Raw genomic sequence first — 5,000 nt, 5'->3', positions numbered from 1 at the left:
GCCGCGGCCGCGCGCGCGCCAAGGCGCGGGAGCACGACGAAGCGCGCGCCCGAGCGGCCGATCGGCCCAGCGCGCCCGTCCTTGCGCGTCACCGGCCAACGGCCCCGCGCACGCGCGGCGCGCCCGCCCGCGCGGCGCGACCATCCGCGCTGGGCGACGGGCTCGGGCGGAAGGCCCGCCCAGGCAGGACACACCCCCTTACCTCCCCAGCGGGGCATCCTCCGAAGGCCCACCCCAAGGGCTCCAGCGAATCGAGGAGCATTGCACACGGAAACGGCCCGGACGCGAGTCCCGGTCGCACGGGGTGCGCATCCCGAACGTCCGGGACGCGCTTCCCGGGAGGGCCGATGGAGGGAGCCGAAGTGGCGCACGGCCGCCGGGCACGGACGGCCGAAGGCAGCGCCCGTGCGCCGGGAAGTCGGCAGGCGCGTGCCGGCTCCGTCGGGGACGAAATGTGCCGGGCAAGTCCGCCGCGAGGCAACGGTCCTGTGCGGAGTGGAGCGGAAGGCCCGCCGCGGCGGCAGCAGACCCCCCCTCCCTACCACCCCGGCGGGGCATCCGCCCAAAGCCCACCCCAAGCGTTCCAAAGTACCGAGGAGCGTTGCAAACGGGAACGGCCCGGACACGCGACCCGGTCGCACGGGATGCGCGTCCCGGTCGCACGGGTCGCGCGTCCCGGGAGGGCCGACGGACGAAGCCGAAGTGGCGCACGGCCGCCGCGCACGGACGGCCGGCGGCGGCGCCCGTGCGCCGGAAAGTCGTCGGGCGCGCGACGGCTCCGTCGGGGATGAACGGTGCCGGGCACGACCGCCGCGAGGCAACGGACTTGTGCGGAGGGGGGCGGAAGGCCCGCCGCGGCGGCGCCAGCCCCCCCTCCCTACCACCCCGACGGGGCATCCGCCCAAAGCCCACCCCAAGCGTTCCAAAGTACCGAGGAGCGTTGCAAACGGGAACCGCCCGGACACGCGTCCCGGTCGCACGGGATGCGCGTCCCGGTCGCACGGGTCGCGCGTCCCGGGAGGGCCGACGGAGGAAGCCGGCGCACGGCCGCCGCACGGACGGCCGGCGGGGGCGCCCATGCGCCGGGGCCTCGGCGGGCGCGGGCCGGCTCCCTCGGGGACGAACGGTGCCGGGCCCGCCCGCCGCGAGGCGACGGACTTGTGCGGAGTGGAGCGGAAGTCCCGCCGCGGCAGCAGCAGCCCCCCCTCCCTACCACCCCGGCGGGGCATCCGCCCAAGGCCCACCCCAAGCGTTCCAAAGTACCGAGGAGCGTTGCAAACGGGAACGGCCCGGACACGCGTCCCGGTCTCACGGGATGCGCGTCCCGGTCGCACGGGTCGCGCATCCCGGGAGGGCCGACGGAGGAAGCCGGCGCACGGCCGCCGCGCGGACGGCCGGCGGCGGCGCCCATGCGCCGGGGCCTCGGCGGGCGCGTGCCGGCTCCCTCGGGGACGAACGGTGCCGGGCGCGCCCGCCGCGAGGCGACGGACTTGTGCGGAGTGGAGCGGAAGTCCCGCCGCGGCAGCAGCAGCCCCCCCTCCCTACCACCCCGGCGGGGCATCCGCCCAAGGCCCACCCCAAGCGTTCCAAAGTACCGAGGAGCGTTGCAAACGGGAACGGCCCGGACACGCGTCCCGGTCTCACGGGATGCGCGTCCCGGTCGCACGGGTCGCGCATCCCGGGAGGGCCGACGGAGGAAGCCGGCGCACGGCCGCCGCGCGGACGGCCGGCGGCGGCGCCCATGCGCCGGGGCCTCGGCGGGCGCGTGCCGGCTCCCTCGGGGACGAACGGTGCCGGGCGCGCCCGCCGCGAGGCGACGGACTTGTGCGGAGTGGAGCGGAAGTCCCGCCGCGGCAGCAGCCGCCCCCCCTCCCTACCACCCCGGCGGGGCATCCGCCCAAAGCCCACCCCAAGCGTTCCAAAGTACCGAGGAGCGTTGCAAACGGGAACGGCCCGGACACGCGTCCCGGTCGCACGGGATGCGCGTCCCGGTCGCACGGGTCGCGCGTCCCGGGAGGACAGACCGAGCAAGCCGAGGTGCCGCTCACGGCCGCCGCGAGGGACGTACGGCGCCGGCGCCCGCGCCCCGTGGCACGGCCTAGAGCGTGCCCCCCTGCCACCCCATCGGGGCATCGGCGCAAAGCCCACCGCGGGGTAGATAACCGAAGGCAACGAGGGACGGTGGATGCACATATCCGAGCAGTGGCGATAGGGCCGGAGGGAGCACCGACAGGGCCGTGAGATTTTAAAGTACCGAGGGAATTTGCAAACCGGGCCCGCCCCTCCCCCCGTCCATCGCACGCCGATCGGGGGTCCGGCGCCCCGCGGGGGGCTGCCGGCATGCGCTCCCGGTGCAGGCATCGACGAGCCGCCCGCGACCTCCACTCGGGTCCGAGCCCCCAAGCGCGGATGCCGAAACGCGCCGGCCGCGGCAGCCCCACCCCTGCCACCCCATCGGGGCATCGGCGCAAGGCCCACCCTGGGGTAGATAACCGAAGGCAACGAGGGACGGTGGATGCACATATCCGAGCAATAGCGATAGGGCCGGAGCGAAGACCGAGGGGGTCGGGGGGTTTTAATGTTCCGAGGGAAGTTGGAAACGGGGCCCGCCCGGACGCCCGTCCCTCGCACGCCGATCGGGGGTCCCGCACCCCGCGGGGGGCTGCCGGCATGCGCCCCTAGTACAAGCATCGACGAGTCGCCCGCGACCTCCACTCGGATCCGGCGGCGCACGCGCGGATGGCGAAACGCGGCGGCCGCGGCTGCAGCCCCCCTACCACCCCGTTGGCGCGTCGGCGCAAAGCCCACCCCGGGGAGGATAACCGAAGGCGACGAGGGACGATGCATGCACATATCCGAGCAAATACCGAGAGGGTCGGGGGGAAGACCGAGAGGCAAGGGGTGTTTAGAGTACCGAGGGAAGTTGCGAAAGGGGCCCGCCCGGACGCTCGCCGCTCGCAGGCGATCCGGCGGGGCGCACGGAGGGCGCCGCCCATCGCCGGAGCTTGCTCGGTCATCTCTGCCGCACGGACACGTAAGCGCCGCCGCGCAAGGTTCGGCCGGCGGGGCGGACGGTTCGCCGCCGCAGGCCTTTCCCGCAGCCGGAACGTGGGCCCGGCGTTGCGCGCCGGCGGGCCGCGCAATCCGCCGGGGCGCACGGCGGGCGCCGCCCGTCGCCGGGGCTTCGCTCGGTCATCTCGGCCGCACGGACACGTGCGCGCAGCCGCGGAAGGTTCGGCCGGCGGGGCGGACGGTTCGCCGACGCAGGCCTCTCCCGCGGCCGGAACGCGGGACCGGCGTTGCGCGCCGGCGGAAGGCGCGATCCGGCAGGGCGCACGGCGGGCGCCGCCCGGGCTTCGCTCGGTCATCTCGGCCGCACGGACACGTGCGCGCCGCCCATCGCCGGGGCTTCGCTCGGTCATCTCGGCCGCGCCGCCACGTGCGCGCCGCCGCGGAAGGCTTGGCCGGCCGGGCGGACGGTTCGCCGCCGCAGGCCTTTCCCGCAGCATGCGACCCTTCGCCCGAACGACCGCGGGACTCCGGTACGGCCTAGCCGTCGGCCGCCCGGCTGCAAGCCGTCGGGGCCGCTCGATCCCCGTCGCGTGCCGGCCGCCGCTCGGGCCAGCCGGCCGGCTGCCGCACGTAACCTCTGACCTCATCAGCGGTCGATCCGCACCGCGCTGGTCTTCGGTGCGGACCCGTCGGGGCCGTGCCGCGCCGGCCGTCGCATCCGGTTCCGCAGGCGCCGCCCGGTTGCCTCCCGCCCTCGTGCGCTCGCGCCGGCCGGGCGACGCGGTGCCCGCGGGACTCGGGCATGGTTGAGCCGTCGGCCGCCCGGCGGCATGCCGCCGCCGCTCCGCGCCGCGTGCCGGCTGCGCTCCTCCCCGCGCCCGTCCGCGGGCGGGCCCGCCGCCGCTCGCGCCGGCCGGGCGACGCGGTGCCCGCGGGACTCGGGCATGGTTGAGCCGTCGGCCGCCCGGCGGCATGCCGCCGCCGCTCCGCGCCGCGTGCCGGCTGCGCTCCTCCCCGCGCCCGTCCGCGGGCGGGCCCGCCGCCGCTCGCGCCGGCCGGGCGACGCGGTGCCCGCGGGACTCGGGCACGGTTGAGCCGACGGCCGCCCGGCGGCATGCCGCCGCCGCTCCGCGCCGCGTGCCGGCTGCGCTCCTCCCCGCGCCCGTCCGTGGGCGGGCCCGCCGCCGCTCGGCCTAGCCCCCCGGCTGCCGCACGTAACCTGCGACCTCGTCGGCGCTGGATGCGCGTCGTGACAGTTTTCGGTGGGGCGCCGCGGAGGCGCCGGGGGCCCATGCGACGGGCCAGGGGGCGAACGGAGGGCTCGGTCAGCCCTAACAGGGGACCGGCGACAAAGGAGCGGTCGCGCAAAGCTTCGTAAGGGACCCAGACGACGGGCCTACCGATCCGAAGCACCGCGCACGGACGCGCAGCGGGCCCACGACGGGCCGACACGGAAGGCCCGCCGCCAAGGCCGCAAAACCGACAAAGGAACCCACGGGGACGCACCAGAGCGGGCAAAGCTTTCACCGAACGGGACGGGACCGAGCCCCCGCAACAGGCGAGGGCGACGGATCCGACCAAGTAAGGCCGATCCCGCTCCACGCACGCGCGGCCGCAGGAACTTCGTGAGGGACGGGACGACCGGCCGACCGAACCGAAGCGCCGCGCACGGCCGCCGCGAGGGCCGGCCGGAGGCATAGACCGAGCGCCGCGCCAGCGGAAGGAGCGTGCCGGCTCCGTCGGGGACCACCTGCGCACGGTCCGTCCGAGCGAGCCGACGGACCGGCGCGGAAGGCCCGGCGCCGAGCCCGCAAAACCGACAAAGGAACCCACAGGGACGCACCAAAGCGGCCCAAGATTTCACCGAGACGGGACCGAGCCCACGCAACATGCGATGGCGACGGATCGGACCAAGTAAGGCCGATCCAACTCCGCGCGCGCGCGGCCGCGAGCACTTCGTGAGGGACAGGAAGACCGGCCGACCGAAC

This window comes from Phoenix dactylifera, chromosome 10, assembly GCF_051530095.1.
Source record: "Phoenix dactylifera cultivar Ajwa chromosome 10, Ajwa_hap1_PhDact_Kaust_v1.1, whole genome shotgun sequence".
In the NCBI taxonomy this organism is placed as follows: domain Eukaryota; kingdom Viridiplantae; phylum Streptophyta; class Magnoliopsida; order Arecales; family Arecaceae; genus Phoenix; species Phoenix dactylifera.
The sequence above is the reverse complement of the archived record's forward strand: the minus strand, read 5'-3'. Positions refer to the sequence as shown.